This window comes from Microcebus murinus, chromosome 3 (assembly GCF_040939455.1).
Source record: "Microcebus murinus isolate Inina chromosome 3, M.murinus_Inina_mat1.0, whole genome shotgun sequence".
NCBI lineage: Eukaryota > Metazoa > Chordata > Mammalia > Primates > Cheirogaleidae > Microcebus > Microcebus murinus.
Window position 1 is genome coordinate 87,590,541 of NC_134106.1, and position 10,204 is coordinate 87,600,744.

The following is a 10,204-nucleotide window of genomic DNA, read 5'->3' on the forward strand; positions in this document are numbered from 1 at the left end:
GCCCCAGAGCACCAACGCAGTGGCCACTCTCGCAGGCAAGGACCTCGACCGGAACAATGGTATGCCTCTTATTCCCATGGTGCACAAGCTGCACACAAGCTGATCACGCATGGATCATGCGTTGACCTTTAAAATGACTGGTTGCCCACTATTGTCCTTCTAATATGATTGGTTGCCCACTATTGTCCTTCTAATATGATTGGTTGCCCACTATTGCTTTTTGAAATAATTGGCGGGTTGGTTGCCCTCTATTGCCTGATGAGCCAGTCGCCTGTGCTTCAATGACCTCATCCCATAATTCCCCATACAGTGGCGTAGCAAGCAAGCAATGACCCGAAGCAAAAGTTTGCGGTTAGCTCATTGCCCCACCCAAGTAAATTCCCGACAATTGGAAAAATTCCTCTGCCCTTCCTCTGCCCTATACCTCTCAATACTGGGGATTAAGTTTCAACGTGAGTGTTGGAGAGGGCAAACATTTAAGCCATAGTAGTGTTGCCAAAAACAACACCTGATTTGGACAGAGCTTCTAGGTTTAAGTACAGTTTATAAGAAACATAGATGATAGCCTTTGGCGTGAATGCTGTTGGTGGCCCTCCCAGATCCCGTAAGCCTGCTGCTGGGAGCATTGGCTGCTAAAGGTTATAGAAGCTCTTCCTCTGGAAACTTGCCTTTGGCCAAAAGTGAGCTTCCTTGCCCAAGAAATGACTGTGCCCGCTCAGGACAACCCATAGTTAGCAATTGCTTGGCATGCAGTACTGTGGGCTGGCTCCTTGGCTGAAAGAGGAATCAGCATTGTGGTGCCCGAGCGCCCTCTGGTGTCAGGCTAACGCTAACCTCCAACAGGAATGCTGTCCCTGCTTAGCTACTTCCCTTCCCTGTCCTGCTTCCCCTGCTGTGTTTTCCTTCTCTGGAGAGAGCTCTTCAATCCACCACTTCTACAAAAACCCTCATCTTGAGCTCTGCTTTTAGAAAATCTGACCTAAGAAAATCCTTCACATATCAAGCAAAGAAGGGAATGTTATAGATTCAAATAAGCCAAATGTGAAAGGACATATAGGGTTGGGAGATTCTCATCCCAGTGCCGCCCAAGGAGGCTGAAAGAGTTAAAGCCACGGTGGACTGGTCACCCCCATCTCCAAGCAGCATAGCCAAGACCATGCTGACATTTACGGAAGGATGACTGCCTTACCATACCTGGTGATGCACACCATATCCCCAATTTAATGTGTCTGTGTTTGTGCTTGCCTGTGTAACCACTTGCTGTTGGGTGTGGCATGGAGAATTGCCCAGCTTGCCACCACCGTAGTCCTGGCACGTGAGATCCCTGAATAAACTCATGTCTCTTTCCTCTGGTCCTCTGTTTTTGTTCTTGGGTCTCCATTCACATTAGGAAGAGGCTTTAAAGCCTCTTAATTAGCAGGACAATTGGTGTAGCCCACAGGATATGTTGAGTTGACCTCTGGCAAAAGTGACATTCTGTCAGTGCTTCAGCAATGGGGTGACTGCTGGACTGGGAAGTTGGTTGGATCCATGTGGTATGAGGTGGCCATATTAGTAGATACACAGGGACTACTGTGTGAGTACAGGCACAGCCCCTATAGATGCCCGCAGGGCTGCTTTTGGTTTTGGAAGCTGTACAACCTGCTCTGACCCTTGGGAAAAGGAGGGAGTTAAAGCAAATTGTGGCAATAGTAGCATGGCCACTACTGCAGGCTGCATGAGCTGCAATAGAGGCTTAGTTGGCCACCAAAGCTGCCCTCCATAGAGCAGGGGAGGACTGCAAGTTAGAATGTGATGCTAAGCTGGCTCAAATGGACATGAAAGAGTTACTTTCTACCAGGCTACAGCAAAGAAGGGGAGAGTGGTTCCTTTGGAAACAGCTGCCAAAGGAAAACAGTTTCAGCCTCTCTCACAGCTGGCACTGAAACTGGCCATGAGAATAATGGAATGGACAGCCAGCACTTTAAAACAAAAAACTCCTGATTTCCAAGCATTCATGAAAAATGCTGAGCCTTTGGAGACTCCCTCCTTCCTCCCAGGTGACTGAAATCTCCCCTGCTGAGCCTTGGCTCTCCGTAGGCCCAGGACTAGGGGAGAGGCCGAGGTCTTTTTGCCAGTCTAGGCCCTGGTGGGGACCATTAATTGGCCCCCAAAGAATGTGCAGAGAGTCCTTGCCTTGGTAGATATGGGAACAGAATACACTCTAATCTCTGAATTGGAAAAGATCAGTATAATCTGTCCTGGCCACAGCCCTTAGAATTCTCCTGTATGGACAGTGCATAAGCCCAGTGGCATCTGGCACATGAAAGCCGATTATAGAAAATCAAAGTCCTCTCTCTCCCCTTTTTTGCAGTGGTCCCCAACATAGCCACAATGCTGTAACGCTTCAGTAGCAACCTTGGCACCTATCGTTGTGTATTAGACCTGGCCAATGCCACTTTTAGCATCAAGATAGCCCCTAAAAGCCAAGATCAGTTTGCTTTCACATGGGAACGCAGGCAATGGACCTTCACTGTCCTCCCCTGGGAGTACCTCATGGTCCAACCTTTTGCCAAATAAACTCATGTCTGTTTTCTCTCATCCTCTGATTTTGTACTTTGGCATCAGATCACATTATAATTTAAAGGCCCTTAATCAGCAGAACAGGACATTTATGAAGTAATTGGGGAAACTTGAAGCGACTAGATATTTGAAAATGTGGAATTGTTGATACATTTTAGTTACATTGCACTTATTTTTTAAAAGTTCTTATTTTAAGAGAGATACGATAGCAAGTTTATAGGTAGGATAGTGTAATTCTGGAATTTGCTATAAAATAAGCCAGTGGCAGTGGGATTTGGTAGTACATAAAAACAGAAAGGAAACAAGATGAGGCATGTGTTGATAGCTGTTGAAGCCAATGATGGGTACATGTCCTCTCTACTAGTGTGTATGTTTACGAATTTCAGTATTTTTTTCTTTTTTATTTCAGCATATTATGGGAGTATAAATATTAAGGTTACATATATTGCCCTTGCCCCCCTCCCCCCTCAAGTCAGAGCTTCAAGCAAGACCATCCCCCAGACAGTGCACATCTCATTATGTATGTATATATCCGTCCCCCCTCCCCCTCCCACCTCCCCAACACCTGATAAATGTTATTCCTATATGTCCACTTAGGTGTTGATCAGTTAATACCAATTTGCTGGTGAGTACATGTGGTGTTTGTTTTTCCATTCTTGGGATACAATCATTTTTTAGACAATTTTTTGTACTCTTTTGCCCATATTGAGTGGCGACGTTTCTTCTGACAAATTAATTGCAGCTGCAGTTAAAGATGTTCTTCAGCCTCTCTAGTTGCCATAGGGTAGGACCCGGGAATTTTTCCTGGTCAATTGTAGGTGTACAGTGGTTCATCTTTGGGATCACAAGGACCAGAGTCACCTAGACTCCATTTGATAACTGCTTTTTGTTGTGCTCCCATTATTTGTGCCGGGGCTGTCATCTGTTAAGTGGCTACAGGTTCCTAACTCTTTCCAAGATTGTATAATCAGTTGCATCAACTGTTGGGAGAACATGGCATTGCCAAAGGACCTCGGGGGCATCAGCTTCTCAACATACAGCAGTGAGAAAGAAACCTGTCCCCACATGCTGTCAGCTACTCTGGTCTGGGTCATTTCAAGCAGATTGAAATGGAGAGGCATTGCTGCTGCACAGGTTGCACAAGGAAGCACAGGTGCAGCCACATCTTAGCGGATTTACACCTTGTTCATGAAAAAGTGTCTTTCTAACAGTCCAGTAGGCCATGGCTAAGGGCAGCTGATGTTAGAACACAGTGGTAAGACCTCCAGTAAATGTATTTTTGACAGAAGTTACTGTAGTATCATTGATGTAAATAAACACTAATTCAGGGATTCCAGACCCAACACTGGAACCATAGAAAGTCATGATTCTGTAATCAATATGTGTGATAATACATTGTCAAATTTAACTACATAAAGTGGTTATATTAAGAGTGTTGAGCAAGTCTTGATTCCTTCATTAGGTCTCTTTAAACATAGATCATTCATTCTCAGGTTTAGGCATCCCCCCTCAATAAATAATTGAACTCAGTTTTCACAATAGTGTTCATCTTTTAAGACCATGAAGTTATCAAATTGATTTTTAGAGTACTTTGTTTCTTTAAAGAAATCCTGGCTTTCATTGTTACCGAACCCACAAGGGTGTCCCAGCCGAGGTCTAGTTAGGGTGATTTATTACAGATGACATCACCTGGGAGGGGGGCACTGCCTCAAATCTGTCTCCCCGACCAACTGAGGATAAGGGTTTGTTTTATAAGGGGCTCAGGGAGGTGGCTCAGTGTATTGGGGCAGCTTGTGTTGAAAGCAACACGTGCAGCAGGTCTAATTCCGAAGTCACAGGTTAGCGATGGATGGCGAGTCTTGGCTTTGTTACCCTGTGAAGAGTCTGCTGTTTCTGAGAGACAACTCAAAAGATAAAAGGGTTATTTAAACAGAAAGAGGATAATGTTCTGGCCATGGAGCCCTACTGGCTTGGGAGTCCAAAGCATAAGAAAGCTACAGGGAAAACACATATGGGAAGTGTCATTTTGTATTTGTTCATGGGGCAGATGACATTATTACAAATTTATAAAACTTGCAAGACACTGTATCCAGTGGTGTGCTGGTAAATGCAGCTCTCCTGGAAAAACAGCTCTTATTTGTAGTGTTGCCAGTTTCCGTGGTGTAAATTCTCCCACTGTGGCCTACTTAAAGCTGCCAATATGACATCACCGAACATGGAGCTCCGTGGAGATGCCCATGATCTCCTTTCACTAGTAGCTATGGCCAGCTCCACCAGGACACGGCTTCCATCCCAGACCACATTTGAATAGTATTCTTACGATTTTATCTTCTACATTGGTGTTCTAAGATATTTTTTATTTTAATTTTTTTAACTTTTTGTTTATTTCAGAATATTATGGGGTACAAATGTTTAAGTTACATATATTGTCTTTGCTATATAGAACTCAGGGAAATAAGAAAAAAAATCAACCCCATTAAAAAGTGGGCAAAAGACATGAACAGAAACTTTTCAAAAGAAGATAAATGGCTAACAAACATATGAAAAAATGCTCAATATCTCTAATCATCAGGGAAATGCAAATCACAAACCACAATGAGATATCACTTAACTCCAGTGAGAATGGCTTTTACCAAAAAGTCCCCAAATAGATTCTACTTGGGGTCTTATAGTCATATTTTGGATATTTGTTCCAGGCTCCTTTAACAGTAGTGGATGCTATTCTACCACCATTCTTGCCTAGGATTCCACCCCCTAACATGTGCCTCCTGCAGGGCCCCTACCCACCAGGCCCTTCCGATATTGGTGTCAAGCAGTTGTGTTGTTAAATCTGCCTCTGATCTTCATGGGCCTTGAGGCAAGGTCTGTGTCCTCCCTGTTTTCCTGATGGGGTGGGGTTTGTGCGGCATGGCTAGCTCCTGCCTCTCTTTCATTCATCTCAAGAATGGTTTCCCTAAGTTTGTTACCAGCTTTACTAACTTCTCCAACACATGTAAATCTAGTACTGCTTGCTGAATCTGAGTGCTGCCTTTTTTTTCTGGTACCTTTTTAATTTTTTAAAAAATGCATGTTAAGCCCCAAAAGAAAGAAAAATTCAGGAGTATGTTAGAAAAATCAGAATACAGTGTCAGAAGCATTTACCGTTCAAACAGTTCGTACCCCTAGATGATGTGCATTTATCAAGCTGAGTTTCTTTTCTCTGATTCACTAGCCTTCTGTTGTAGAGATAATTTTTTTTTTCAGAGATGGGGTCTCCTCTGTTGCCCAGGCTGGTCTTGGTCTCAAACTCCTGGGATCAGGCGATTTCTCCTGCCTTGGTCTCTGGGGTATCTGGGACTACAGGTGCACCTCTGAGCCTGGCTCTTTTTTTCTTAGCTGTTAACCTTAATGTACCTTGATGAAGATATAAATGCAACACACATGAACGTATACAGTCAGAAGTCGATATTTCTAATAACAGTGATTTTAATCATCTAGAGTGTCATAAGTTCATATGTTGACAAGAATATACAAAACCGTACATGGAAATGGTGTGAACTACAATATTATTTCTTTCTTACTCTGAATTACTTCTCTAGAAATCCCCAGAATTCTTTCTCTAGAAATATTCAAATTACCTCGGTATTGTATTAGCCTAAGTTACCAAAGTCAATTAGGCATTTTGGAAAAAAAAAAGTGAAATAATACAATCTCTCTTGACATTAAGCATTTGTCAGAGAAATTTATCACACTCTCCTAGTAAAGTTTTGAGAAAAATGAAATAAGTTCTAGAGCCACATAATTTGCAATTAGTATGAGTTTTCCAAGTAAAAATAAAGATACGAGTTTTATAATTTATACTCAATTTAATTGAACCTCTGCTTGCACTTATATAACCTTAAATTTTAGTTTAAGTTATAGTAAATTACCTGCTCTATGGGGCAAGTGTTAGGAATTAAGGGCATCCTACTTAATTTAGGCATTTTTGTTTAAAAAGTCAAAATCTTGCATTAAATAAAATCTAAAATGCTAGGTTTGCATTTCATTTCACACTATGATAGAATCAGGGAGGAGATATATAGCTGTCCTTTAAACCCCAAATTCACAGAACAATTTAAATTATCAAATGCTTTAATTGGATTCTATGTTATTATGTGAACTTGAATTAAAATGTAATTATTTTGAGTCCTTTTACCTCATAATCTTAAAACCCTTTAAATCATGTTCTGAAGAGTTCCCTACAGGTTTTTTTTTTTTAGGATTTCTAATACTGGGTCTAATGCCAATTTGCATATCTTTGTTCTTTATACTGTAACTCAGCAGGGATGCTAAGGGTTTACACCTAAATTATACCTTCATTTGTCTCATGCAAAAACTTGAAAGAGAAAGAGTTAGGAAGTTTTGAAGCAATCCCATTAATTTGCACCAAGAGGGCAAAAAAGAAGCTATGAGAATCTTGAAACTTAGAATAGTAATATTATGGAATATTACTATAATATTATGGAATATTCCATAATAAATGGAATATAGATCATGTAAATTTTATACCTAAAATAACCTCAAGACAGTGTTTAACCCTGACAAGGTTGGGCAGACAGGTGAGGGAAGGGAATATATTTTTTTATCTCACAAAAATTTAAAGATAACAAAATATCAACAATTGTTAAAATTTTCTGTGTTTTAAAGCAATAATTTTAAAACTTTTAACAGAGGTTTCCTTCCATTTATAAGCCTCATGCTTAAGGTAGACTAGACCTGAAGCCCCTGAAAGACCTTTTCAGTCCTGGAGAAGGAAGTGGTTATAAAAGCCCAGCAGGTACCCTTTCTTCTTCTTTGTTTTTTCTTTTTTCTTTTTAATAATAATACAATTGCAAATGTGAGGGGGGGGGGCGTCCCCACTGAACTTCAGTGCTAAAGTGGGGCCAGGCAGCCTTCTACATCTTGAGAATACAATTCTTTCATAAGAGTCTCTGGCCCTAATTAGAGTGAGGTGAGTGCACAGGAGCCCACGTTGGAGGAGGACAATCCAGTGCCATCAGGGGAATAAAACCACACTTTCTCCCAGGTCCTCAGAGCTGCTGATCCACCTCCTCCACCAGGGGCTGCTGCAGTTCCTGGTATCCCAGGACTGTTTCTGCTGGTTTCTCTGAACAAGGAGCTCTCCAGAAGCCATGGCAGTCTCCTTTGAGGTCTGAATCGCCAGGCCTATCCCTCCCTCAGTTGGTTCCTCCGGGAACCAATAATTCTGGCAACCAGAGCTGGGCTATTCCCTTTTGCCACATCTCCCTCTTTTCCCTGTCACCAGTCATGCTATAAACCTGGAAAGCATGCTGGGTTGGGTACCCTGACTCCTACACTTTGCTCCATTATCTTCCCCTCCCTTCCTCCTTCCTCTCTCCCCTCTCCTCCTTCCTCCTCTTCCTCCCTCCTTCTCCCTCTCAACACTTGAGAGGGAGAAAGAGGGAGTTTTGAGGCAATCCCATTAATTTGCACCAATTTCCTCCTCTTCCTCCTCCTCCTCCTCCGCCTCCCTGCCTCCTTCTCTCTCCTTTCCTCTCTCCTCCTCCCTCTCTTCCTCCCTGCTCCTCTCTCCCTTCCTCCCTCCTCCTCTCTCCCTTCCTCTCTCCTCCTCCCTCTCTTCCTCCCTCCTTCTCTCTCTCTTCCTCTCTCCTCCTCTCTCCTTCTCACCCATTGCCCCCTCTCCCTTCCCCGATTCTGAATGTGGAGAGTTGGGGCCGACACACTTCTTGCTTCTCGGGTGGAACTAAATGAATCTGCTCTCCCTCCCCTACAAGAGGGGCACAGCCTGGACAGGGCTCCTGCTCTTTGAGCACCTCCTCCTAGGAAGGCAAGGTGCTCTCATGTGCCAGTGGGGGGCTTTCTACAGTTACAAATGTCTTCCATTTCTGATGTTTCTGTTCTATAGCTTCATGTAGCCATTTTCTTGTGTGTTTAACACAAATCTCTTACCAAAAGTGTTTTTTCAGAGAACAGGGGAGGGTTGGGGTGAAGAGGTGACTCCCCTCTAGGGGCACGTTACAGTGAGGAGCTCCAAGTTTGAGCCATGCCCAATGCCAAGGAGTTCTTTATGTAGATATGGTTTCTCCCAGATGTGATAAATCCTTAATGGAAGAGGTAACATTATAAAGAATTTCTTTGTTAATGCTTTTTGATTCAAGTCTATTTGTGAGAAGGAAGGAGAAAGATTTTTAACATCTTAAATCACTCCAATTGTTATATACTGTACATAATTGTATGTTCTATACATTTATATGACTGGCAGCACAGTAGGTTTGTTTACATCAACATCACCACTTGAGTAATGCATTGTGCTACAACATTATGATGGCTATGATGTCACTAGGCAATAGTAATTTTTCTGCTCCATTTTAACCTTATGGGACCACTGTCATATATGTAATCCATCATTGACTGAAAAGTCATAAAGTGGTAGATTATAAATTGACAGTTTTCCCCTTGTCACTTTAAAGAGATAATTCTACTGTTTTCTGGCTTTCTTTATTGCTGCTCACTTACGTTTCCTCAGTAAGTAATTATAGTTTACTCTGGCTGTTTTTAGACCATGTCTTTGTCCTTATAGTTTGACTAGGATGTGCCTAGGTAGCTACTTTCCATTTCTTTATTTGACTTGGGATTTCTTGGCTTCACAAGTCTGTGGATGAGTGTTTTTCTTTAGTTGTGAAAACTTTTTGATTATTGTCTCTTTGGCATCAAAGAGTATTCCCTCTGCCCTGTGTTTTAAGTTACGCTTTCCTATAACTCCAAATGGACATTTGAAGACATTCTTACTAAATCTTCCATGTCTCCTGATGTCTCTTTTATGTTTCTACCTCTATGTGTCTTTATACAGCAGTTTCTTTAGCTTCATCCTCTAGTTCACTCTTTCACTCAGCCTTATCTAATCTGCTGTTTAACCCAATCCTTGAGTTCTAACTTCTATATTACAGAAGTGGACCAGAAACTTCTTAGTCACTTCAGATCCCATCTACTTCTGTGTTTTGTTCTAGCTACTGCTTTCATGAGTTTTCTTTGAATTCATGCAGGTGCAAATGAATGATACCTGACCCCATCCTCAGTGCTTACCTGTTATGCCAAAGTATGAGTCCCTCTGGGTCCACACCCTAGTGGACACTGAACGTGGTGCAGGACATCACAGTATATGATATGACTGTATAGCTTGCCATGACCTCTAGGGGCTCTTATTAAGCTCTCCTAACTGTCCAGACTCATAGACTTTCTTTCATTGGCCACATCTAACATTAACCGACTCAGAAGGATATGGGATAGAAACCACAGCTTAACAATGGGGCAGCATCAGGAGTTCTTCTTCTAGTGTAATTCCTTTTAATAGTCCATAGGGCAGTCCCTAGAGCTGCCTTGGACAGAGATGGGGAGGGAGGATTCCCTGTGACCAGCTGATAGAGGAAGAAAAAAGAAGAAATAGCAGCTCAGACTTGGTTAGGTTGGCTTGGTATGTGGGTACAAATGACAAATGCACTTCTGCACTGGTGCCCCTCTCAGAGGTGACTGACAGTGCAGCAGAGATTTGGGTGGTACATCTGAATATTGACTTCATGTAAATGGAAGTGCCTAGAAGTAAAGATATGCATAGACTCATGGACAGTGGAGAATACCTGGGTTG